Source organism: Phyllobates terribilis, unplaced genomic scaffold (genome assembly GCF_046119375.1).
Source record: "Phyllobates terribilis strain yellow unplaced genomic scaffold, ASM4611937v1 Scaffold_7__3_contigs__length_470593459, whole genome shotgun sequence".
Taxonomy (NCBI): Eukaryota; Metazoa; Chordata; class Amphibia; order Anura; family Dendrobatidae; genus Phyllobates; species Phyllobates terribilis.
This window is the reverse complement of record NW_027362767.1, coordinates 86,009,219-86,036,881: the sequence shown is the minus strand read 5'-3', so window position 1 is coordinate 86,036,881 and position 27,663 is coordinate 86,009,219. Positions and strand designations below refer to the sequence as shown.

Genomic DNA, 27,663 nt, shown 5'->3' with positions numbered 1-27,663 from the left:
GGCCCAGCTCCAGAGGCAGGCCTGGAGTGGAGGCCAGAAACAGCAAAAAGAGAGAGGAGAAGGAATGGAAAGGAAAGTAAGAAAGGAACTGGAACAGAGGAGAAAGGAAGCAAGGAACACAGAGAAAGGCCCAGAGACACGAGTGAAGAAGGAACTCTAAGAACCCACGAGATAACGGGTGAATGGTTGGCAGAGCAGGGTACCGGAACCCAAATTGGTGGAGGCGACTAATCCTCAGCCAAAACCGGAGGTTGTGACCACATCTTGGTGCAACCCCTCACTACATCCACCAGGAAAGCATACCACATAGGGTCAGGGAAACCGGAGAGAGGTTTCGCCGACAGAAGGCCCGAGGAAGCTGGACAAAGGTGGGTCACTGGTGGGGACGGCCAGAGAAAGGAAAGGAAGGGAGTCCTGTGCCACGCTCTGGAATTGCCTGGGAGTTGGTCGAGCCCCTTGCCTGGTGGACGCAGCACGGCTTGGGCAGTCACCGCCGGTACCGAGGTGACTAGGACCAGTAAAGAACTGTGAGTAAAGCATTGGAAACTGCAACCACACGTCTCTGTGTTTCATCGCCGCACCAGCACCATTAGTACTGGGACGCTCACACCATCACTACCATCATCTACTCTAGCTGCCCTGAGGCAATACTTCTCCCGTGGGGAGTTATCCCATTCTTGGCTGCGCATATAACATCAGCCTCAGCGGTCTGCAGCGCAGCGGCGGTCCCCACTGACCGCAATCCACGGGTGGCTTAGTCGGACACTTATTACAACACAAATAGACTGCCACTGGTTTGACCACCCTGGGCACGGACCGGGTCAACGCCACGGAGACTACAACCCCCAGCGATCCGGTTCCGGGTATTCCCCTGCACAGCACAGGCCCAGGGGGCGCGTCATATGCATTTATCAGAACACATCTGATAGCATTGCATTAACTATGCACCTTCGTGCCTATAAGGTTCTATGCAATCTAAAATACCATTTTATAAACACAGGTTACAACTGTTTCATACACATGGGGAAGAGGCGTATGACTGTCCCTGTCACACTCTTACAAACTGAAGAATTAAAAAACTATATATACTCGCACACACAAACGCCACTTATTGAATAATTAGTGTTTAATAATAATTTAACCTTTTTGAGGATGAAGGAGTAACAGTGAAACAGACAGATGGTGTTGCAGCTTTATTTCACTATTTCATTCCAGTGCTGGTTTCACAGCTACACTTCTCAGTGCTACTGTATAGTGTGCTCCATACTGCTGCTGCTTCTGTCTGTGTGCTATATAAAGATGGGTGAGCAGTTGAGATGGAAGGATTGATTTGCAGGACTCCAGCACATCGTCCTCGTCAGTAACCCATCTCCTCTTATCCACATGCATTCCTAAGTCCTCTTTTGATTAGCTGGGAATGCCAAGAGATGAGGAGATTCGCAGGCTTCCTGTCCAGGAGTCACAGATTCTGGACCTGGCCGATGGACAGGTGTCTTGCGAATCGATTCTCCCATCTCTAGTGAGAAGGAATCCATCTTTTTCTGTGTACTTTTTACACTATGTATGTACAGAAGACATTATAATAGCTAGAAAATAAAAAAAAAGTACAAAAAAGAAAGAGCAGCACTCATTCCTTTTATGCAAAAATTATAATGTCTTGTATTCCATCAGTCTTTTGAACATCTATGCGACAGGCAGAGAGATGAGAGGAGTGCTCGTGGACTACGGCCGTTTCGCGCCCTTCCCGCGCCCTTCTGGTGCTTCTAAGGGTCCAGGACCCAGAGGCTGTGATATGTGTAGAAATATATCTACTACTCGTTGAGCACAACAGGGGTTATCTCCAGCTTCATTGTCCTCAATGTTTATTTGTTTTAGAGTTGGGCGCAGTCTCTGTGCACTGCTATAAAACTGTCAGACTGACAGAGGAAGATGAAACTTGAGATCTTCTCGTCGAGCACAACGTCAGTGAAAACATATTTCTTCACATATCACAGCCGTGCTCCTGATCGCCGATTGAGGGTAGGTGTGATACCGCTCTTGTCAGTTTAGGCACAGGTCTTGGAAGCTGTATATCTTCAGTCTGCAGTCCATCCTGACATGTGAGTTGGACAGATTGCAGTTTGAATTATATCATGGACACCATTTTATCTTGTTCTTTAAGAACCCCTTTAAGCAACTTAAAAGTTCATGAACACCTTTTTATTAACTCCTGTTTTTCAGTAAAAACAGTTTAGATTAAAAAAAAATATAGGCCTTTTTCTTTCAAATATTGTTCACAAATTTGTCTAAATCTGTGTTAGGCTATGTGCCCACGATGCAGAAATGCTCCGGATTTTTTCTTGAGCGTTTCTGCATTTCCCTGGCAGAAAAAACGCATGCGGATTGTACATGCGGATTGTACATGCGTTTTTCCTGTCAGGGACAAGCGGATGTGAAGTGTTCTTCACATGCATTTCCGCGTGTGGGTTGACAAGCGCTTTCCAAGCGATTTTAGCATCACTTGGAAAGTGCTTGACAACTTGGTCACACTATTTAAATCCATGCAAACAGCATGGATTTATATAGTGTGACCTTAAAGAATGGTAAAAAATAAAAAAATAAATCTATACTTACCTTCTGATGGCCCCCGGAGTCTTGATTCTATCCGTCCTGGCTTGCCGGCAACTCGCGGCACACTGAAGAACCTGCCGTCACATGACTAAATGACGTCAGCGCAGGTCCTTCAGTCCACCGCGATCTGCCAGCAAGCGAAGACAAGCACACTGCGGGCCATCAGAAGGTAAATATAATATTGAAACACATGGAATGCGCATCTACAGATGCAGTGATGTGTAATCCATGCGTTCCAATGCAAGTCAATGGCGGCGAAAACGCAGCGCTTCCACAAAATAATTGGTAGTGCTGTGTTTTTTTCCGCAATGATAATCTGCAGCAGAAATTTCCACAGCATGTGCACAGCACATGCGGATTATCATTGGGGAACATGGCAGACCTTCTACCAAGCGTTTTTTAAGCGTTTCTGCAGCGGAATTGCCCATATCGTGGGCACACAGCCTTAGTGAGCACTTCTTTTTTGCTGAGATAATCAGTCCACCTCACAGGTGTGGCATATCAAGATGCTGATTAGACCATGATTATTGTACAGGTTCCACACAATTGTGACATCTTATCTACTGCTTTGCTCCTTGAGGTTCAAAGGTGGAATTACAAGGGATGAACATTACAATATTTTGTAAACACACTTATCTTTTTTCTGGTCCACATTTAGCCTACAATGCCACAGACACTGTCAGTCTGGGACACGTGTGACTGATACATGATTGTTTATTCTCCAGGAAAACCATTGCTGTACTTTTTCCCACTAGACCTTAGACCTTTACTGGGATCAGCTTTACTTGATAACTGCTGGCCCAATCATGATTGGGCCTCAGTCTGACTTTCAACATCTTCTCTATAACTAACCAGAATGTTTGTGATAAATTCAGGTGCACCTTAAAGATACTGGGACCCTACCATGTGCCATTCATACTACTAGCCTCCTTTGAGGCCACCTCTCCACCCCACTAGACATTGGGACCTAGTTGTGATGTGCTACCACCAACCTGAATAAACCAAATACAAAAATGACTACATACGTGGTCAAAATTGTTGGTAGCCCTCGTTTAATGAAAGAAAAACCCACAATGGTCACAGAAATAACTTGAATCTGACAAAAGTAGTAATAATAGTATTTTATGTGTAAATATATAGTCCATGTTACCTCTCAATTTTCCATGAAACCATTTTCTCGTTGCATGTGTCAATTTAAATCAACTTTTTGAGAATTTGAGACATCCAAACAAAGTGAAATAAATAAATAAATATATATATATATATATATATATATATATATCAAAAATATGAATGCAACACTCTTGTTTTTGCTCCCATTTTTCATGAGCTGAACTCCGAGATCTAAGACTTTTTCTATGTAGACAAAAGGCCTTTTTCTCTCAGATATTGTTCATAAATTCGTCTAAATCTGTGTTGGTGAGCTCTTCTTTGCTGAGATGATAATCCATCCACCTCACAGGTGTGGCATATCAAGATACTGATTAGACAGCATGATTATTGTACAGGTTTGCCTTAAGCTGGCCACAATAAAAGGCCACTCTAAAATGTACAGTTTTACAGTATTGGAGGGAGGGTCCAGGGGGCGGTCAGAAAACCAGTCAGTATCTGGTTTGACCACCATTTGCCTCACTCAGTGCAGCACATCTCCTTCACATAAAGTTGATCAGGTTGTTGATTGTGGCCTGTGAAATGTTGGTCCCCTCCTCTTCAATGGCTGTGCGATGTTCTTGCATGGCCACCACACTCACCCGACATGTCACCCACTGAGCATGTTTGGGATGCTCTGGATCGGCGTATATGACAGTGTGTTCAACTTGCTGCCAATATCCAGAAACTTCGCACAGCCGTTGAGTTAGAGTTCAACTCGTGAAAAATGGGAACAAAAACAAAAGTGTTGCATTTATATTTTTGTACAGTATTTATAATATAATATTTTTCTTTTTTAAGTAACATGCTGCATACATTCTTACCACAATAATGCCTGGCGGTGAATAGGCATTGAAGGGATTTACTACAGAAGAATCATTCTGGTCAGGACTGAGAATTTTTTCAACTTTGTCTGAGATATCGCTTTCAGTACCGTCATCGGACAGCATGGCCACGTAATTGGGATCACTTGCATTAGGGTACGAGAGAAGAACTGTGTAGTTATATATCTTGGATCCATCCAGACTTGATTTCCAAGTGTTATGAATATACTTCGCAAGGACTTCTTCCTCCTGGAAACTTCCTGCTATATGAGGACTCTTAGAAAAAAACCTGCAGAGTTTAAAAAAGAAAAAAAAATCCATTCTTAAATCTTCTCATTTGTAATGGCTGCAGACATGATCATTTATTTGAGAACAAGAGTACAACTGGCGTATGAAAACAATTTTATTAATAATTGGAATAACATTCACAAATCTTTAAATAACATCATAAATACAGACAAAGGAAGTGAAAAGACGAGGGTCTGCAGGGCAACAGGACACATGGGCGTGAAATTTTGTACACCATGATGACAATCAGTGCATATGAAATGTAAACACAGGGGTCACATCCTAGACCCCAACGTATAAGAATACATGCAAGTGGAATAGGGAGTCAAACCATATGCCCTTGAAGTCTTACCCAAGTCAGGCCAAAGAAAGGGAGGGTCCTGGAGCACTGCGGATAGAAATGGTAAGAGGGATGGCGTACAAAATTTCAGGCCCATGTGTCCTGTTGCCCTGCAGACCCTAGTCTTTTCACTTCCTTTCCCTGTATTTATGATGTTATTTAAAGGTTTGTGAATGTTATTCCAAATATTAATAAAATAGTTTTCATATGCCAGTTATACTCTTGTTCTCCCTTGTTCTCAAATAAATGATTTGAGTTGGTGTTTCTATGTGTAGGTGCCTGGCCTACTTAGGACTGGGTATCTGGCACCTTTGAGTGTTATGTATTGGGCCGTTTCTTTTTCATGACCAATTATTTGTACAAAGATGCGTCTTGCGGGTCACATGCCTCAGATTCATTGCAGACAATTCATCTGAAGCGAGTTTGCAGAAACCCATTCACACAGGGCCGTATATAGGAGGGGTCAAGCTGGTCATTTGTCCCAGTCGGCAGGAGAGGGCCGCCTGATGCGTCAGACCAAGGTGTCTCCCCGGCGGCTGCATTTTGCAGCCCCCGTGGTGAGAGCCGACCATTCTCTGAACCAGCTGTCAATCTGACAGCCAGCTCAGAGGAGGTGCAGCGTGCCGGCTCCCAGTGATCAATTGTTCTCTTGTCTTTCAGGCGCGAGTGCAATTGCAACTGCAATGAACACATTCGGCTTCACCTGCGTGCAGACCTTTGGACGCAGCACATGTATGTGACGCGCCCCCTGGGCCAGTGCTGTTTGGGGATTACCCGGAGCCGGATCAGATGGGGGTTGTAGTCTCCGAGTGGCGGCGACCCGGTCCGTGCCCAGGGTGTCAAACTCAGTGTGTGGCAGTCTTGATAGATGTTATTGGTGTTCTTAGTGTCGACTACGCCACCCGTTGATTTGCGGTCAAAAGGCCGCCGCTGCAGCAGGGTCCGCTGAGGCTGTTGGTATGTGTGCAGCTGTGGTAGTATAACCCCCAACGGGAGGGGTATAGCCTCAGGGGGTCAGATGTAGAGGATGGTGGTTGTGAAGGTGCAGGAGAGCTAAGCAAGAAGACTCCGAGTCGGGCTGTGCAGTTCAGGGGTTTTTACTTACGGGTGTTCTTATGGTCACTCTGGCCTGAAGCGACCACCCGAGCCGTGCTGCGTCCACCAGGTCCTGGACTCGGCCAACCCCCAAGCAATTCTGGAGCGTGGTCCTGAGCTCCTGTCTGACTTTCCCTCTCTTCTGGCCGTTCTCACTAGGGATCCACTTATGTCCGGCTCCCTCGGGTCTCTTGGTGGGTACACCTCTTCTGGGTTCCCTGACCCTATACTTGGTATGCCTTCCTAGTGGATTTAGTGAGGGTCGTGGCAGATCCTGCCCACGACCTCCGGTTCCTGGCTAAGGTGTGCTTTTCTCTCTGCCAGCTTGGGATCCGGTACCCTGGGTGCCAACCCTTCACCCTGCTGTTTGTATTCTGGGGTCTTGGGGTTCCTTCTTCTTCTCTCTGGGTCCTTCTGACTCCTCTCTCTCTCTCTCTCTCAGACTTGGCCTTGGAGCTGGGCCCAGCCGGAACCACAACTCCCTGTCAGCCCTTCTGGCTGAGCTTCTCTGCTCTGCTCCTCTGACTCACTCCACAAAAGACTGACTGACTCTACAAAAGACCCTGTCCTAAGATGGTGCCCACCTTATATACTCCCTCTATGTGTGAGCTCAGGTGACCAGCACCCAATGAGCTCCTAGCATTACCCAGACTGCTCCCCCTATCTGCCCCTACACTACTGGGATATTCCACCCCCCTCCCACTCCAGCCAGGGACAGACACTATCGTACCTGCACATATATTGGTGGGAGTACCGTCGATCTGTCCCCCGGAAATGGGATGTATGTAGTGTATGCAGCTATCTGAGCTCAGTCCCACACTCCATCCTTACCCGGGAGTGGAATACCACACCTCTGGCTTGAGGTGTAATACCCCTGTAGCAGCCGAGTCCTCAGGGTGCTACATTCCCCCCTGGTAAATCACAGCACGTCCTCGGGCTGTAAGAGAATAAAAACATCCACAAACATACATTTTTTTTCATAAAACATAAACATATAAAACATCATATATTATCAGCATAAACTTTTCATATAAAGCTTTTCATAAATAACACTCTTGTTCCTCCGGCCACGGTGCAACTTGTGACCGGGTAAAGTGCAACAGTCTCTTCAAGAAAAAAACAGTTTCCTATAAAACCGGTAGGGGGCGCCTTAGAAAGCGCAACTATATACAAGGGGAGGTATGGCCGCTCTCAGTCCTCGGCCAGGTATCAGGAAAGGAATGACCGCTCTCAGTCCTCGGTCAGTGGGAATAGGGACACACGGGTTTCAGTTCAATTTGCTGGTCCCAACGGGGACTATATTTTAACTAGCAGCAGTAACAGTTCTTATACCCTGATGGGTAACTATGTACAGTCTCTTTACCGTACTTTAATGACGGCGTACTCCTGCTCCTCCTTCAGACCCGTCCGGATCCTCTTGCTCCTCTTCACACCGTAGCTCCTCCTCCGTCAGCCGGTGTACATGGAGAGCGTAGGGTCCTTTGGCACACTTGTGCCGGGTGAACGTGACCTCGTCCCCTACATATAGGTCACGACCTCTGTGTCCCTCCGGCAGATGGGACTCCACGTCTCTTCTGGTGACAAAGACGTCGCCGGGGGTGTGGTGATCCCTGATGAAACCCCAACCTTGCTGCAGTTGGAATTTAATTACAGTCCCGGTGGCACGGGGACCGTGGGCTGCACGGGGGTTCCTCCTGGTCCTGCTCTTCTGCCCTGCACTCTGTTCCTGCAGCCGCTGCTCTCGGACCCGCCTCTCTCTTCGCTCGCGGTCAAAGACCTCTAACTGCTGCCGGCAGCACTCCGCACGCTCAGCTGCGGCTGCCCGAGTCTCTTGGGTGAATCCCATGAGGTCTCCTCCGGTGGGGTCCCACGCAAACTGCGCTTCCTCCAACGAGAGTGGGGTGATCTTAACGGGCTTCGGAACCGGAATCAGGGGCTCATCTAGGGGTCTTTCTTTCCGGAGTCGGGGATGGTGGAACTCCAGTGGCCACACAAAGGGCTGCCCATCCGGGCACGTGTGCTGGGCAAACAAATCTTCACCCAGGTGCGGCACTCTAGATGTTGAGGGCGCGGTGGTGGTGGCGGCGCCCGGGTTCGCCAGGCCTTGCGACCAGGCCTGGGGTACCCTGAACGTAAAGGGCACCGTGAAGACGGCGGCGCCCGGGGTTACTTGGCCCAGCGACCAGGCCGGTGGCTCAGTGGAGGTAGAGGGCGCTGTTGGTACTGCGGCGCCCGGGGGTACTAGACCTTGCGACCAGGCCGGTGGTGTTTCCTGCTTTGCCGCGCTCAGGGTTGAGGCGCGTGACGTCACAGGGGTCGCGGCCGCGGCTTCTGCTTGAGGCCTTGTCTGGAGCGGTGACGATGCAGTGACGGGCACGGCAGGGGGAATTTCGGGCTCTGCGACGGGGAGCTGGGGCAGGCACGCGGTTTCTCGGCTCGGGGTAGTGACGTCCCCTTTACCTGCCTCCATCTGTCCAGCTCCCTTCTCGGCGCCGTCTCCGGCCTTCACTCCTCCTGCACCATCCTCAGAGGCGGTCTGTCTCCTCGTCTCGGGTGGCGTGCTTCGCTGGCGGGTTCCAGCCTGCTGGGCCATCTCTCTGCTCCATGCGGCCAGTACGTCCCGCTGCACTCGGGCCATCCTCTGAGCCAAGCCCTCCAGTGCGGTCTGTGCACGCTCCCGGTCTCGGGGGAGCTGTGCCAGGATCTCCACTAAGCCTAGTGGGGTTGTTGCTTGCAACAGGCTCCTGACCACTGGGTCGGTGCTGCCTGCCTCTCCCTCCATCTCCGGGTACGGCTTCTCCGGAGTCCTCTCCAGACTTCTTGTCTCCGGGTGCGCTCTCTCCAGACTCCTCCAGGCTGCACCCATCTTCTCTCTTTTGTTCTGTCTCCGCCCACATTGGGGGTGGTCCTGGGGCAACTTTGTGATTGTCAGTTCCAGGGGCAGTTCTCTCACGCTGATGGACATCTCCAGCATCACAGTCTCTGTTGGTGGGGGTGGTTTCCGCTTTTGGCGCCATTCCTTGACCTGGCCCACGATGGGAGGTGACCTCTTGCCACCCTCTGGCACGCCCATAATGGCGTCCGCTCTTCCAAGGCGGGAAATCTTCTGGAAATGGCGGGAATCATCTCCCAGTGGCGGGAAACTCCGCGGATGGCGGGAAAAAGCTGCAGATGGCGGGCAACCGGCGGGAAACGATCCGTGATGGCGTCCCATGGCGGGGACCCTCTGGAACCGGCGGGAGACTTCTTCTTGAGGTAAATTTGAACTTTTCTTCAGGCACGCAGTACCCGGTGGTTGTGGGCACGAAATCCTGCCGACTACGCCAAAGTTGACGCGCCCCCTGGGCCAGTGCTGTTTGGGGATTACCCGGAGCCGGATCAGATGGGGGTTGTAGTCTCCGAGTGGCGGCGACCCGGTCCGTGCCCAGGGTGTCAAACTCAGTGTGTGGCAGTCTTGATAGATGTTATTGGTGTTCTTAGTGTCGACTACGCCACCCGTTGATTTGCGGTCAAAAGGCCGCCGCTGCAGCAGGGTCCGCTGAGGCTGTTGGTATGTGTGCAGCTGTGGTAGTATAACCCCCAACGGGAGGGGTATAGCCTCAGGGGGTCAGATGTAGAGGATGGTGGTTGTGAAGGTGCAGGAGAGCTAAGCAAGAAGACTCAGTCGGGCTGTGCAGTTCAGGGGTTTTTACTTACGGGTGTTCTTATGGTCACTCTGGCCTGAAGCGACCACCCGAGCCGTGCTGCGTCCACCAGGTCCTGGACTCGGCCAACCCCCAAGCAATTCTGGAGCGTGGTCCTGAGCTCCTGTCTGACTTTCCCTCTCTTCTGGCCGTTCTCACTAGGGATCCACTTATGTCCGGCTCCCTCGGGTCTCTTGGTGGGTACACCTCTTCTGGGTTCCCTGACCCTATACTTGGTATGCCTTCCTAGTGGATTTAGTGAGGGTCGTGGCAGATCCTGCCCACGACCTCCGGTTCCTGGCTAAGGTATGCTTTTCTCTCTGCCAGCTTGGGATCCGGTACCCTGGGTGCCAACCCTTCACCCTGCTGTTTGTATTCTGGGGTCTTGGGGTTCCTTCTTCTTCTCTCTGGGTCCTTCTGACTCCTCTCTCTCTCTCTCTCAGACTTGGCCTTGGAGCTGGGCCCAGCCGGAACCACAACTCCCTGTCAGCCCTTCTGGCTGAGCTTCTCTGCTCTGCTCCTCTGACTCACTCCACAAAAGACTGACTGACTCTACAAAAGACCCTGTCCTAAGATGGTGCCCACCTTATATACTCCCTCTATGTGTGAGCTCAGGTGACCAGCACCCAATGAGCTCCTAGCATTACCCAGACTGCTCCCCCTATCTGCCCCTACACTACTGGGATATTCCACCCCCCTCCCACTCCAGCCAGGGACAGACACTATCGTACCTGCACATATATTGGTGGGAGTACCGTCGATCTGTCCCCCGGAAATGGGATGTATGTAGTGTATGCAGCTATCTGAGCTCAGTCCCACACTCCATCCTTACCCGGGAGTGGAATACCACACCTCTGGCTTGAGGTGTAATACCCCTGTAGCAGCCGAGTCCTCAGGGTGCTACATATGCTGCGTTCAAAGAGCTGACAAAAAAGGATCGTATGCACATACCCTTAGAGAACAAAAGAAACGGCGGTCCAAAATTGGACATGTGTGACATGCAGAAGTAATGCTGTTGCTTTAAAAGCATTCAGCAACTAGTAGAATTAACACAAGAACAGGAGACAGGGAGTGTTGTGCTCCAGAAGCATCCAGCAACTAGAGGGGTTAACACAGTCACAGGAAAAGGGGGGATTGTTTTAGCAGAGCCCCAGGGGGATTCTGGGGAAGTTATTTACTGTCTGGCTGGAGCCAAAGAGAAAGGTGGTGTGTGTGTTCTGTATCTCACAGAAGCACCCCTGCAAGTGACCAGGATTAAAGTCAGTAGTGAAGCTAAGCACAGGTCAGGTAGAGTTCCTGAACTAGCAGTGCACACTATTGTCAAGCAGAAAGATAAGGACTGTAAGAAATGGTGTTAAAGGGATCATCTCCCTCAGGACACCCTCCCCCCTCCTCCATCTCACTGTGCTGTAAAGAATGCTGTATTCATTAATGTGCCTTTGCATTAGAACTATGCTGTCCTGTACTACTGGGAAGACTATGAACTGCTGTGCTTCTAAGGAAACTGTACTGTTTGTCACTGGAGCCTGTTGCTCATAAGACTTAACTTGCACTGGCTGTGTGGCTTCTTATTAAATGCTACCATTTATGAGGACTCTTGTCAAGTGTCTGGTCAGCAAGTGTAACAACCTACTTGTCTGTGCCTGAGGGTCAATACCCATGTATGTCTGAGAGAAGCTGCAGCACATGATCTATGGTCGCCCTGAATAATGGTTACCCCAGGATTCGAAAGAATTCATGTAACCTGTCTTGCCCCTATCTGAACCTAGCGCCATGCGTGTAACATATGCCATGTCTTTCAGTCCCCCGAAAATCATCTGTCAGGCCCGCATACACATTAGACCTTTGGCCAAACCCATTGATATCGGTGGGTTCGGGTCTTACGTTAGTCTAATGTGCATGGGGGCCTTTTGACCACAGATCAGGCAAGAAAACATATACAAATCCCAGACCAGACTTGTAACCTCACTATCTGTACTTTTGGCTTTTCTTCATGTCCAGGCCCCAACTGGGTGTTTTCACTGCCAGATGCAGGCATGATCCAGTGTGGTGGCACCTAGACAAGAGAAGAGGCTAATTTACTGGATAACTCTAATAGATCATGGTCGAATTAAAAAAAAAAAAAAAAAGGCCATGAACCAACATTCCTTCAAAAGGCTGCTATACTCATTAGATAGTTGCCAGCTGAACTAATATTCAATTGACATCTTTCTCTCCCAGCTCAGTCGTGTACAGGAATGCTCACGTCTGTCAGCATCTTATCTCTCCACCAAACAAAAGGATCAATCAATTGAATTTCATCCACCTGATCCTTGTTTTCCCTAACATAATGTAAGGTGAATCGGGAGCCCCGTTACCCCCCTGCGCACACACATTATATGGTCTTCTGATCCTGCCATAATCGACAGGTTCAGGCGACTTTTGTCTAATGTGCATGAGGACCTTAAAACTTTGTAGCTAGTAGGGGGTTGTTTGGGACCTGGGTACTATTTTATCTAAACTGCACAATAAAGAACTACAATAAATATGTATTTATACATGGAGTTGTAATGGAGATCCTGGATAAAACAAGGGGTTAATGTCTGTATATCTGGTGGTTTGTGGCAGAGAAAGGCTGACGGTAGTTGCATTATTCCTGGTGGTCTGGACAGAGAAACCGTAATGTCCTAAATCTGTTGTGGACTTAAGCAATGATAGGGTTAATACTTCAGTCCTGGGATCCAGTGGTTACTCGCCTCTTCAGGTAACAGTGTTGTCCTGGTTGTACTTTACTGACCCTAGAGATTAATGTAGAGAAGGGGCAGATGGGACTATTCTTCTGAAAGTGCACAGCCAATACCGTTCTTGTTATGATTGGCAGAGAATATCTTGAATGTTCTGCCAAATCTCTAAGGGGTAAGCTTAGGAAATTTGTGTGTGCAGTTTCAATTAGTGAGCAGAGTCACTGTGCATTGCTACCATGCACCTTCAAGTCTACAATGCCATTCAGAGCACTGTGGTCCAATTTATACAGCCATCTGACTTTGCCCTGTCAGTTGTGAGAACTCACAAGGTGCTGATCTGTACAAAGCTAAAACAGTGCAGACATGGTAAGGCATTGTTCCCCAGTCTTGTGCGAGTGCTGCCAGGAGGACCCAGAGAGGCACGAAGCCGGCATCTTTAGACCTCTGAGATGGCCATGTTTTGGTCACTGGGCTGTCTGTGTGCACATCGATCCACATACATGGACTTAACACTGACAAATGTACAAGTACACACGTGCACTTTCATACCAGACCGATAAAAACTGGCATGCATTAGTATGCTCCTTTATGGGGGCAAGAATAGTCCATGTAAAGGTCAGCAGCTCCTGCACCCATCCGAGATGCCGATGAGCTCACATGTCCAGTTTTATCCATAATTTGCCAACATGACTCACTCAGAAATTTCTACAACCATCTGAACTTGGCTTTACCAGTGCCAGTGTTCCTTGCCAGCTTAACCTTGATTTTCCAACTGTATCCTACAAGGAATTTTGATTTTCTTTTTTTTTTTTTTTAAGTCTACAGATTAATAAGTAAGCAATAATGTGCATGAGGGGCCAAAGCCTCGTGCTTCATATATGTACCCATTTAATAAGTGATCAACTGTTTAAGGCTTTAAGTAAAGTTTTAACATAAGTGAATTTCATCAAAGGTTAAAGTTTATTTCACAGATAATCATTTATGCAACTAACTAAAATGTGTATCTCTGAAGACAAAACGACCATGGACTTCAGTGATCATTTATCACTTATTATAGGTACATAAGCTTGAATCTGAAAAGGGGTATTCTCAAGTTTGAAAGTTGTCCCCTATCCCCTGTGAGCTATCTGTGGAGCCCCATGTTAACGGAGCGCAGGCCGTTCATGTGTACTGCCGCTCCATTCATTCTAGTGCACTCTGCTATCTCCGGCGGTCCCAATAAGAATGAATAGAGCGGCACTGCACATGTCATAGTGCAGTGTAAAAGAACCTTAAGTCATGTATCAGGAAAGATAAATGGGCTAGGAAGCAGAGAAAAAGAGCAATAGGGTTTTATCCAATATATATTTGGAGAATAAAAAAGGTTATGCTCACCTGGTTTGGTTGTGTTCACACAACAAGGTTAAAGTATAGAATCTCAGCTCCCGCAGGTCCACTGGTCATCAGACCAGATACATAAGCGGAGAAAGGATTTGTGGATGTTCAGCGCTGCTGGTGGGTTTCTATTGTCGACGCGTTTCGAAGTTTACATACTTATTCTTCAGGACAAAAACCATATCTGGCTATGGTTTTTGTACTGAAGAAGAACTATGTAAACCTCGAAACACATCGACAATAAAAAGCCCAAACCTATTTTATGTGTACCCGGACTTGCCTCTCCACCCACCAGCAGCGCGGAACATCCAAAATTCCTTTCTCCACTTTTGTATCAGGAAAAAGAATTCCTGGCCAGATATACTTAATATGACATTGACATTCAAAGGTTAAATAGAAATAACTTAGTCATATAGGGAACAAGTAAAAAGAACTTGTATTAAATCTCAACAATGACTACAAAAATACCCAATGTTGATGGTACTATAGACCTAAATGTTTCTGTAAAATATGTGCCAAGTCCTTCACAATTAGAAATTGAGTAATCTCATCGCATCTCATCACATTACATCTATCTGGTGGAAACAACAACTGATATTTCAAAATATAAACAACAGTAACAATGGCATCACATATTGGAACAGAGAACTGAAAGAACTTGCTGAAATTCAGTCTACAAATAAATGCTTAAGACCCAGAAGATGTGTCGTAACCTAATCAAAGCAGAATGTTTTACCTGTGTGCGGCCACATGCACAATTCAGGATTTTGATAAGTCTTTTATGAAAGTAATCGTAAGCCAAAGCCAGAAGATTTGGATAGTTCTGTTTTACTTTTTATGTGTTTATAGTCCAGTGGTTTTGCTCACAAATAGAGAAGCTATCCATTGACCAAAACACTGTCTTGTAAAAGTGGCGCAAAGAATTCTACAAGTCCATTGTTTCTGCTATGTGATTTGTATTCCCCTTTCTTTTAGGTTATGTTCAAAGGAAGATTTCGCTGTGTGCTTTTTTTGGCACAATATTATTATTATTTATTATTATAGCACCATTTATTCCATGGTGCTTTAAATGTGAAAAAGGGGGTATACATAGCAAGAAACACTTACAATAATCTTAACAGAATGAGCCAGCGAGTGGTACAGGAGGACAGAGGACCCTGCCCCCGAGGGCTCACAGTCTACAATATTCAGAACCACTTTAAAATTGCATCATTTGTTCCATGATTTTACAGAATCATGGCCCAAAAAAATGTTGATTTTAAAGAGATCCCAGGAAATCGCTGCAAAAAAATGCAGCATGATTGCATCTTTTGCGCATACCATCAATACGACATACATTGCAGCATTAAGATTGATTAATACACTGTGTCAAAAAAGTGTGAATCACCTCCAACATACAATTAAAGAAGCACATACAGAAAATGTAATATCTCCACTTAAATAAGGCACAAATAAATTGATAAAAATTTAATATTTTATTTGTATCATTTATATAAAATTAGTTTCATTAAAATTAAGTATCAGGTATCAGTCTGTAGCAAACAGGTAGCAGAAACAGGTCTCAATGTTTTAAGGTTATAGGATATGGTCCACCTCCCTGGTTTCACTGAAAATTCAGTGATTTAAGAGCATTTAGAAAAGATATATATTTTAAAGTGCACAGTGCTGGGTAAAGGTTCTAGCCTGAAACTGCTATGGTTATAAATAAAAGTGCAAGTGCCTAAGATTACCTGCATCTCCAGTGCTCATCAAAACATCCGATATTGTTCCAATGGTTCACTCAACCTCTGTGTGCTGGAGAAGTTCCAGGGAGCACATAATCCTCAATATAAATATAGTTCATTAGTATCACAACTTTCTATTATTGCAGACCTGTGGCTGACCCGGCTACCACCCCGACACCGCCGTTTCGCCTTGGTAGCCTGGTCAGCCACAGGTCTGCAATAATAGAAAGTTGTGATACTAAAGAACTATATTTATATTGAGGATTATGTGCTCCCTGGAACTTCTCCAGCACACAGAGGTTGAGTGAACCATTGGAACAATATCGGATGTTTTGATGAGCACTGGAGATGCAGGTAATCTTAGGCACTTGCACTTTTATTTATAACCATAGCAGTTTCAGGCTAGAACCTTTACCCAGCACTATGCACTTTAAAATATATATCTTTTCTAAATACTCTTAAATCACTGAATTTTCAGTGAAACCAGGGAGGTGGATGGGGGACATGGTATCCCATAACCTTAAAACATTGAGATCTGTTTCTGCTACCTGTTTGCTACAGACTGATATCTGATGCTTAATTTTAATGAAACTAATTTTATATCAATGATACAAATAAAAGATTACATTTTTTTATCAATTGATTTGTGCCTCATTTAAGCGGAGATATTATATTCTCTTTTTGTGTTTCTTTAATACATCTCAGCATAAAGTTTTTATTCTCATGGAACCTGAGAGCAATACATTTCTGTGTGCTTCTGTGACTCCTGGAACCACTCACAGCAGACCCTGGAGATACATAGGGGTATAGTATGTAAAATTCTATGGATGCCCTAAACACAGTCTGAGTGACTTGGAACACAAAAATGCAACTAGAGAAGGACACCGCTAGGAGAAACCACAGTTTGAAGGCAATGTGATCAGTAAATGTGATCTTCTATATACAAATATCTATATTATGACAAGTCTTCAAGACATTGGGGATGGTGTTTGGGAAGGGGGGGAGCAAGGAACCGAGATCTTCTCTGATTTTAGGAAAAATTGGATAGCATTCTTGGCAATATTACTAAATTCACAATAGGGAATGCTCCTGTTGGAAGAATTGAACCAAATCTTTACTGAGCACAAATTAATAATATCATTCATTGGTCCAGTCTGCTATAGATCTTTAGTCTTACTGTAAGTTTTTGTGAATTTCCTCAGCCTGGATCTCTTGATGAAGTTGTTGACTGTATTCAGGATCTCCATCTTTGCTCATTTTCTTCAGCCATGAAAGTTGTGAAGGAATAATTGAATAATGTCCAATCAATATCCCAGTACCCAGCGAGACTACTGCCAACGTTATAAGTCCCGGAATTTTCATCCAGTTCATTGTAATTCGCACTAGAATGAAGAATGAATTTATGATTGATTATTGGTCATTTAATAAATATTTTTTATATATACAGTACACGTGAAAGGAATCATGTTGCATATATTTCCCTTTCTGGTATATCAAAGAGAACTGAGCCTGAGCACATTTAGCACAAATAAATGCTTAAGACTCAGAAGATGTGTCGTAACCCAATCAAAGCAGTTTTACCTGTGTGCGGTCACAATTCAGGATTTTGATTAGTCTTTTATGAAAGTAATCGTAAGCCAAAACCAAGAGGTTCAGATAGTTCTGTTTTACTTTTTACTTTTTATGTGCACATATGTACCTTTCTTGTACTGTATATCGAAGAGAACTGAACCTGAGCACATTTTTGGTTATGTAAAAGAGCAGAAAATATATATAATTTAGGCAAAGTTCACACAATGTCTTTTTTCAGATGGATTCTGAAAGGAATTTGCCTGAAAGAGCGCCCCATAAAATTAACACAATGCACCGCATAGCTGTGCACATGTTCCATCTAATGCCACTTCTTGTACTTTCTTCAGGGTTGACAAAACTAGTATAGATGAAGGAAATTCTTACATAGGGTCAGGCAGAGTTGCTGCAAGGTGTAAATCGGTTTTTATATTTGGGCCAGGAATATACGCAGTGTATAGTACTAAAATACTGTACCCTCATCTGGTGATGAAATGAGCTGCCTGCCCTGGCACTGTTGGGGCTCGTGCAGACAATCGTAGTTTCGGTCCGAGTGCGATCCGTCAAAACATCAGATCGCACTCGGACAAATATTATTTTATGGGGCAGTGCACAAGTCCAATATTTTTCCGCGGACCGAGTGGTCAGAGGGAAACAATCGCAGCATGCATGATTTTTCTCCAATCGGATGGCACTCACCCATTCAAGTTTATGGAAACATCAGACCGCACTCGGATGAAATCCCGATTTTCACGGACAGACTGAATGGAGAAGATGGAGAAATATATATATATTTTTAACTCTCCACATCCGAGAAAATCGGATCAAACGCTGATCAGAGTGTGATTTAGCAAAATCGGACCCATTTTTCTACGGTCATCTGCACTTTACGACAAGGTATGTGTAATCATGTAAATGACAAAATAGTAGAGGTAGATAGGCATACATTATATCTGTACATAGAGGGCAATATAAGTATAGTGTATGTAGTATAGAGAGCAGTATATACAGAGAAGGGTACAGGTCAATAGCAGTACGGTACATATAGTTCAGGTAGGTGACAGTTTGGTACATGTAGTACAGATTGAGGGCAGTACAGAAAATCAAGTTGGCACTTGAGTAACAAAGTGTCATCTAATTCCTCTGCTCCCAATGAGATGTGCTGGTGTACATATATTATGACTATATAATTTAATTCATGACAATGGCATTATGCTGGAAACACGCATGCTGTTCTTGATGTATATATATTTTTTTCTACAGCCAAACACAGGCGTACATGCAAAAGACAGGAGACATTTAAAATTTTCCTTTGTTGTTCCTGTGCCTTTTTAATCCATTTTAGGATTTGACTCCTAAAACTACATCAAAAACTGTCACAAAACTACAAGAATAGAATTAGAGCTTGATTTCCGTAATTAAAAAACTAAAAAGAAAACCTTTCAAATTGTGTTTTGACTTTTTTTTCTATACCGATTTTGTTCTGCGAATACAGCGTACATCTCTCCTGACATTTAGTTTCAATATTGTCACATCTAATTTTCACATGTTTAGTTGTTTGCAGAATATCGCAGCCCAGGGCGAGGACGGAGGTGTTTCTCCATGTCATATGCAAAACTGCAAAGATCATCTGTCACTTGATGTTGGTTGCATGTCAATATAATATACTGGACGGCCGATGGGTGTCTCCATGTCAGTACGTATCATATGTCAGTCTACTCTAAAACCATATGGTCCTTGCTGCAGTCAACAAGACCACGTTGTGTGTCAGTGCATATGACGCGCCTCCTGGGCTGTGGGGTACTCGGTAGCCGGGCCGGTCGGTGCTGGGGGATGTCACAGTGGCGGTGACCTGGTCCGTGACCCAGGTCGGTCATTAAAAAGGGGATTATAGTTTTTATAGTTTAATGTTCGTGACGCCACCTGTGGTATGCGGCTCTATGGAGCCGCCGCTGCGGTACAGATCCTTTGGAGCTGATGGTGTCGCAGCAGAGTTGGGACAGCTCTCCGCAGGTAAATGGTGACTTGGTAGATGTTGCTGTGCAGTGTGGTGCAGGTGATGGTGCAGATAATAACTCTAGAACACAGTGGGGGTGCAGTCTTCAGATTTACTCAGTTGTCAGACTCCAGGTCACCAGTACCAGGGTAACCGCCCACGCCGTCCTGTGTTCACCACGGAAGGGGTTCAGCAATCCCTCAGGTAATTCAAGAGTACTTAACGGGACCCCATGCTGTGAACCTTCCTTGGTCGTCTTCCTGCGCTGGCTCTCACCCTCCTGCCCCGCGCCTCACAATCAGTGTCCCAAGCCGGTAGCCTCGGATCTTGTCGGGCGACCTGCAGTCCCCTGGACCCTCTGTGGCCACCTTTTCGGCGATGTAATTGTAGTGGTTGGCAGCTGCACCTTGCAAGTGTGACGCCTCTTCCTCGGAAGCCCTTGTTTACCCTGGGAGATGGGGGACTCGGAGTCGGGTCCTGTGATGGAGAGATGGGGTGCAGCCGTGGCCCGGACCCGCTCCGGGTCGTCACAATTTAAAAAGGATGGTGTGGGCTTATCCGGGTTGAGTGGCTGATTTACGACTACGCCCCCTGTGGCACCTGGTGAAAGCCACCAGCGCCGCTGCAGTCCGCTGAGGCATGGTGTTATTGCGGCCAAAGTTATTACTACTCCCCACAGGCGGAGCGAGGCCTCAGGGCAGAGGGACAGGATGGAGAGGGTAGTAGTAGAGGAGTACGGGTGCCGCGTCGTGCGGTGTAGCGCAGAATAAACAGTCCGGAGGCCATAGGGGTGAACTTCCAAGGCTTTTTACTCACATTAGAGATGGCAGTAGGAAGGCGACTCCCTGCTCCCCCCGGAGTCCTGCGGTCACCGGGGATGGGGATCCGACTACCTCCGAGCAAGTCCAGCATTCAATCGGGACCCCGCACCAGAGTGTTCCTGAACTACAGACCGAGCCCTTTCCTGTCTGTATGTGTGTAAATAGGCCGAGTCTCCCTCTGAACTCCTCTCAGAAAAAGGGCACGGGTGGCAGCTCTGCTCTTTCCGATACCCACTGGGATCCTCAGGGCCTACCCGGGCTTTCCTGACCAGGACGTGGAGTAGCAAGATCAGGTGTCGGGGGCCAGTACCCCTTTTTGCAGCCGGAATCCCTCTGACTAGATCAGCATAGAGAGGACAGGTGGCGTACACCGCTCCGTCTGCATCCTCCCTGGGATCCATTTGCTATGGAGCTACACTCTTGAGCTCCGGGCCTTCTTGATTATGGTCCTTGACCGGGTTGAGACCTTCATTATCTGCAACCTGCCCCTCGACCCCAAGGCTAAGGTGCGAGGGCCGTGTCTCCATCCACTGCAGGTCCACACAGGATCCACGTTCAGTGATGAAGATCACCATGAAAATGACAGCCAAAAGACAATGAGCCAAGATGGCAATGTATTAAATATGAAATATTAAGTGTAACTAAATTGTGAGTCCTCCACCCGCACCCACTAACTGGTTCCCCTAACTCTTGGTTCCCCAGTCTCCCTGTAACCAGGAAGGCAGCACCTAGTGCATACTAGCCCCCTCTGGTGGAGAAATGTGGTGTTGGATGCAAAGGTTTGGGTCCCGACCATCACGCTGTTCTTACCTCAGAGGAGGAACACTACACTCCATTAGAGAAATGCAGCATCCCTGTGGCGGTCGAACCCTCAGGGGCGCCACATTCCCCCCTGGTGAAACACAGCACATCCGCGGGCTGCAAAAGAGTGATACCCAAGAAATTTTCTTTTTATATAACCATAAACTATCTTCCCTTTATGGGAGGCACATCTTCTTAAACGTTGCAAAACACAATATATTACAAAAGTACAAAAGTGTAAAATTATAAAAGTGCTAGCATTTTCCAGAGACATTTTTATGCAGACAGACGGGTTAAAGTGCAAAGGATGCAGAGTAAGTTCAGAAGTGCGAGGGACCTGTCCCTAACCCTCAACGTAGGCCCTGGGGTGGTTGCAGGGCATGAAGATCCCGAGTTGGACCTCCCATAGAGCCACCCTGACAGGTTTTCCTTCTGAGGTCTTTAGGTAGAAATATATACGCGGTTTTGCATAAAACCAATAAGGAGCACCTAAAGAGATGCAAACTATATACAAGGTAGGAGTCTGTCTGCTGCAAGTCCGCAGGGACACATGTCTCTAGAAACCGGGTTAAAAGAAAATCAAAATCTAAACGTCAACATTCTAACTATAAACAAGTTGCAACAGCCGGGGCTGCTTAAACCTCGGGTTCCCTCCTGGGAAAAGGCTCGTTCCTCCCGACGGAGGCTGACCTTTCCCCTGAGGCTGAGCGCGAGGGGGCGTCGCTCCCGGACACGTTGTGTACATCCAGGGCGTACCACCCCCGCACCCCCTGGTGGCCAGAATAAGTCACTATATCACCCGGAAAGAGGTTCCGGCCAGAGTGTCCTTTCTTCAGACGCGGCTAGACGTCCCGCCTACTGACGAACACGTCGTCCTCATGCTGGGGACTTCTGATGAACCCCCACCCCACCTCATGGTGGAAGCGGACGACTTGCCCTTCCACTTGGGGACTGGAATGGGTGGCCTCTTCCTGACGAGCCCGGGATTTAGCAGCTTTGGCCCGTACCTCGAGGTGCTCGCAGCGGAGCTCCCGTTGACGTTGCTCCCGAGCAAGCTGGAGTATCTGCCCACTGCACCACTGGCTCCTCCTCTGCGCTTCAGCCCGGGTCTCCTGGGGGAAGCCCATCAGGTCCCCCCCCTGGTTGTCCCAGGCTCACTCTTCAGCCTCCGGCCAGGTGACTGCTGGTGCGGGTAGCGGTGTCATTAGGGACTACTGCGGGTCCTCTGGAAGCACGGACCAATCCGGGTTGGAGCCGGTGGACACCTCTGCAGCTTCAGGCACTTCGAGTTTGGGATCAGGGTGGCATCGCAGGTCCCCACCTATAGCTGCCGCTTGCAGCTCCGGAGCCAAGACCTGCTTCCAGGTGGCCGCACCGGGTATGAGATATTCGGCCATGAGGTCCAGGATAGGGACGGTAGGCTCTGCAGCCGGGGCATGGGTAGCACACTCACCCGCCGCGGGGCTGCTCACGATCTCTGTCACCATGTCTCCTTGTCCTGGGACTTCAACTCCTTGGCGGCGGGACCGGATACGTAGCAACATCTCTTCCCGCCACGCAGCCGTCGCCGCATCCTGGGCCTCTCTCTGTCTCCGCACGAGACCCGGGGCTTCCTGCTGGAGAAATTCAAAATCTCCCGCTGTGAGAACACTGCTGCCTCGCTCCCTGCCGGGTGAAGGGCCTGAACCGGCTTCAGAAGGTTCGGTGGGTTGCGCTCCAGAAGCGTCCATGTCTGCCTCTGAAGAATGTCAACCTCCGACTGCATTGGCCGCACCTTGTTACTTTTCTTCTTCCTCCTCTTTCGGGGCGGTTCCTGGGCGGCATGCTGACAGGCTCGCCTTCGTTCAGCCCATCCGGTTTGACGGGCATTACCCCGCGGACAGTCTCTGATGGAAGGGGCAGTCCACACTTTTGGCGCCAAGAGGGAGCCCAGCCCACGATGGGAGGTGTTTAAAGACAGTCTTTTCACAGCATTATGGCGCCTGTTCTTCTAGGGCGGGCGCCATTTTAAGTGGAAAACAACAGTTCAAGGTGTAAGGCACACAGTACCCGGTAGCAATGGGTAATTCCTTCCTTTGCTGCGGGCACGCGATCCTGCCGACTACGCCAAGTTTTGTGACGCCTGTTCCTCGGAAGCCCTTGTTTACCCTGGGAGATGGGGGGGACTCGGAGTCGGGTCCTGTGATGGAGAGATGGGGTGCAGCCGTGGCCCGGACCCGCTCCGTGCTCAGGGTCATCACAATTTAAAAAGGATGGTGTGGGCTTATCCGGGTTGAGTGGCTGATTTACGACTACGCCACCTGTGGCACCTGGTGAAGGCCACCAGCGCCGCTGCAGTCCGCTGAGGCATGGTGTTATGGCGGCCAAAGTTATTACTACTCCCCACAGGCGGAGCGAGGCCTCAGGGCAGAGGGACAGGATGGAGAGGGTAGTAGTAGAGGAGTACGGGTGCCGCGTCGTGCGGTGTAGCGCAGAATAAACAGTCCGGAGGCCATAGGGGTGAACTTCCAAGGCTTTACTCATATTAGAGATGGCAGTAGGAAGGCGACTCCCTGCTCCCCGCGGAGTCTTGCGGTCACCGGGGACGGGGATCCGACTACCTCCGAGCAAGTCCAGCATTCAATCGGGACCCCGCACCAGAGTGTTCCTGAACTACAGACCGAGTCCTTTCCTGTCTGTATGTGTGTAAATAGGCCGGGTCTCCCTCTGAACTCCTCTCAGAAAAAGGGCACGGGTGGCAGCTCCGCTCTTTCCGATACCCGCTGGGATCCTCAGGGCCTACCCGGGCTTCCCTGACCAGGACGTGGAGTAGCAAGATCAGGTGTCGGGGGCCGGTACCCCTTTTTGCAGCCGGAATCCCTCTGACTAGATCAGCATAGAGAGGATAGGTGGCGTACACCGCTCCGTCTGCATCCTCCCTGGGATCCATTTGCTATGGAGCTACACTCTTGAGCTCCGGGCCTTCTTGATTATGGTCCTTGACCGGGTTGAGACCTTCATTATCTGCAACCTGCCCCTCGACCCCAAGGCTAAGGTGCGAGGGCCATGTCCCCATCTACTGCAGGTCCACACAGGATCCACGTTCAGTGATGAAGATCACCATGAAAATGACAGCCAAAAGACAATGAGCCGAGATGGCAATGTATTAAATATGAAATATTAAGTGTAACTAAATTGTGAGTCCTCCACCCGCACCCACTAATTGGTTCCCCTAACTCTTGGTTCCCCAGTCTCCCTGTAACCAGGAAGGCAGCACCTAGTGCATACTAGCCCCCTCTGGTGGAGAAATGTGGTGTTGGATGCAAAGGTTTGGGTCCCGACCATCACGCTGTTCTTACCTCAGAGGAGGAACACTACACTCCATTAGAGAAGTGCAGCATCCCTGTGGCGGTCGAACCCTCAGGGGCGCCACACAAGTACAGCAGCCTCCGGTTTCTAGTTGAGCCTTGTAGTTCTCCACTAGCTTAGGGGCCGATCCCCTCTGCGGCCTGATCCCTCTACGTTCCTGCAGATTCGGGCGCACGGGTGGCATCCGTACTCCCCATGCCCATAGGATCCCTTCTGTTCCTCCTGGAGCCTCCCCTGCTCCCTTCCTCGTCCTGCCAGTCCTCCTGGGCCTCTCTCTAGGCCCGCTCCTCTGAGCAGAGCTCCTACAGAGCTCCTGCTCCCACTCCTTCTCCTCAGACTGAACTGACACCTTCAAGATGGTTCCCCTTTTTATACACCTACTGAAGTGCTCCCCTAAACTACTTCCTCCACCCACACCCACTACATGGTTCCACCCTCCAGCCAGGGACCAGGGACTGTGCTCTCCCTTAGGAGCAATCTCACCCTTCCCTCTGAAGTGGAGTGTAATGGATGCAAGTGTGTGGGTCCCAGGCTGTACTCCTTCCTTACCTGAGAGTGGGATACCACACTGTGACGCCTCAATTCTCGAAGGAGCCCTTTTTGGTCTTGAGTTTACCCTGGGTGTTGGGGGACTCTGTGTCGGGCCCTGTGACGAAGAGATGGGATGTAGCCATGGCCCGGACCCAACCCGTGCTCAGGGCCGTCACATGAAAAGGAAGATGTTGTGGGCTCGTCCGGGTTGAGTGGCTTATTTTAACGACTACGCCACCTGTGTTGCCTGGTGAAGGGTCACCAGTGCCGCTACAGTCCGCCGAGGCCTGGTGTCGTGGCGGCCAAAGTTCTCGCTGCTCCCCACAGACGGAGCAAGTCCTCAGGGCAGGCAAACAGGATGGAGGGGGGAGTAGTAGTGCGGGTAGCGGGGGCACCGCGTCGCATGGTATGGCGCATAATGAACAGTCCGGAGGCCATAGGGGTGAACTTCCAAGGCTTTACTCACTCAGAGATGACAGCGGGAAGGCGACTCCCTGCTCCCCGCCGAGTCCTGCGGCCATCAGGGACGGGGGTCCGACTACCTCCGAGAAAGTCCAGTGTTTGGTAGCGACCCTACACCAGAGTGTTCCTGCACTACAGACTTCGCCCTCTCCCGTCTGTGCGTGTGTAGATAGGCCAGGTCTCCCTCTGAGCTCCTCTCAGGACTAGGGCACGGGTGGCAATTCCTCTCCATCCGATGCCCGGTGGGATCCTCAGGGCCTAACCGGGCTTTCCCGTCCAGGACATGGAGTGCAAGGTCGGGTGTCGGGGGCCGGTACCCCTCTTGCAGCCGGAATCCCTCTGAATAGATCAGGTAGGCGAGGACAGGTGGCGTACTCCGCTCCGTCTGCATCCTCCCCGGGACCCATTTGCTGGGAGCTACACTCTAAAGCTCCCAGGCCTTCTTGATCCTGGTCCTCGGCCGGGTTGAGACATTCCTTGTCTGCAACCTACCTCTCGTCCCAAGGCCAGGGTACGAGGGCTGTGTCCCTTACCGGCGCAGGCCCACACAGGATCTGCGCTCCCAGAGGGAGGTCACATTACACACAGTATTTTGACCGCACAATACGACCAGCTAATTAACTAATTAGCAGAAGGACCACTTGACAGACAGACTGCCAAAAGACTAGCAAGGGCTAGACAAAGGACCAAGGACCAAGATGGCTTTTTATTAAATATGAATTCTAAAGTGCAACTAACTTGTAAGTTCTCCACCCTCACCCAGTAACTGGTTCCTACCACTTTGTGTTCCCCAGTCTCCCTGTAACCAGGGGAGCAGCACCTAGTGCATACTAGCTCCCTCTGGTAGAGAAGTGTGGTGTTGGATGCAAAAGGTTAGGTCACAACCATCACACTAGCCTTACCTCAGAGGAGGAACACTACACTCCATTAAAGAAGTGCAGCATCCCTGTGGCGGTCGAACCCTCAGGGGCGCCACAACACCTCTGGGTGAGATGCAGTACCTCTGTGGCGACTGAACCTGCAGGGGCGCCACACATACAGTAACCAAAGTATAATTTGGGCTGACAATCTAGAATCAAGCGTTTTTTTCTAGTCTGCAACATGTCAATTCTTTCAGCGATTTAGCTGCATTTTTCACACATTCCGATTCAATGGGAAAAAAATTGCATGTAAAAACGTGGCAAAATTGTGCGTTTTTTTAACACAGCACATTTCCTACCCATGCTCTGTTTTTTTGCAGCAGAAAAATTTGCTGCAAATACTCAGTGTGCACATAGTCTTAGGAAACGAGCATTGTTCTACCCTTTATATTACGGAAAACCTTATAAAAGAGCTGCTAGTCCATATGTAATTTTAAAGGGTTATTCCATTTTCAGCTGATCTTTTTCTAGGTGCCAACACGCTGGCTGTCTCAATGGTGGTGACAGTGTGGCGTCTCTGAGGGTTCGGTCGCCACAGAGGTACTGCATCTCTTTAATGAGGTGTGGTATCTCTCCTTCGAGGTAAGGATGGTGCAACTGTCAGGACCCCACCTCTGCATCCAACACTACACCTCTCCCACCTGAGGGGGGTCTAATATGCACCAAGGTGCTGCCCCAGCTGGGATAAGAGGAGATGGGGGAACCAAAGTTAGGGGGAACCTAGTAGTGGGTGAGGGTGGAGGACACACTTAGAGGTTACACTTACTAAATTCATATTTAATAATCAGCCACCTTGGGCTTATGGTCTTTGATTGTGATCATCATCACTGAACGTGGCTTTCTGTGTGAACCTGTAGTTGATGGGGACACGGTCCTCGTGCTCTGGCCTTGAGGCGAGGAGCGGGCAAAAGTTAACGGTTGTCTCTACCCGGTCAAGGTCCCTACCCAAGAAGGCCTGGAGGGGAGTAGAGGAGAAAAGCTCCACAGGCAAAAGGATCCCAGGAGGATGCAGACGGCGCGGCATACGCCACCTGTCCTCACTATTCTGGCCTTGTCAGAGGGAGTCCTGCTGCAAAAGGGGTACAGGCCCCCGATATCTGATTCTGTCACTTCAAGTCTTAGTCAGAGAAGCCCGGAAGGCTCAGAGGATCCCACCGGGTAACGGGCGAAGCAGAGTCGCCACCCGTACCCTTGTTCTGTGCATAGTCCAGAGGGAGACCCGGCCTTAGTACACGCAACACACACGGACAGGAGAGGACCTAGTGGAAAGTCTAGGAACACTCTGGTGCGGGGTCCTGACAAAAGCAGCTGAACTACTCGGAGGTTGTCGGACCCCCAGTCCTGGTGGCTGCAGCGCGCCGTGAGGAGCAGGGAGAAGCCTTGCAGCTGTGCATTTTACCATGAG

General features: G+C 48.6%; 1 pseudogene; it reads right to left on the bottom strand.

The window, feature by feature from the left end:
- The window catches only part of LOC141153786 (putative N-acetylated-alpha-linked acidic dipeptidase), a 190,381-nt pseudogene that overhangs the window by 139,944 nt on the left and 22,774 nt on the right, over positions 1-27,663 (bottom strand).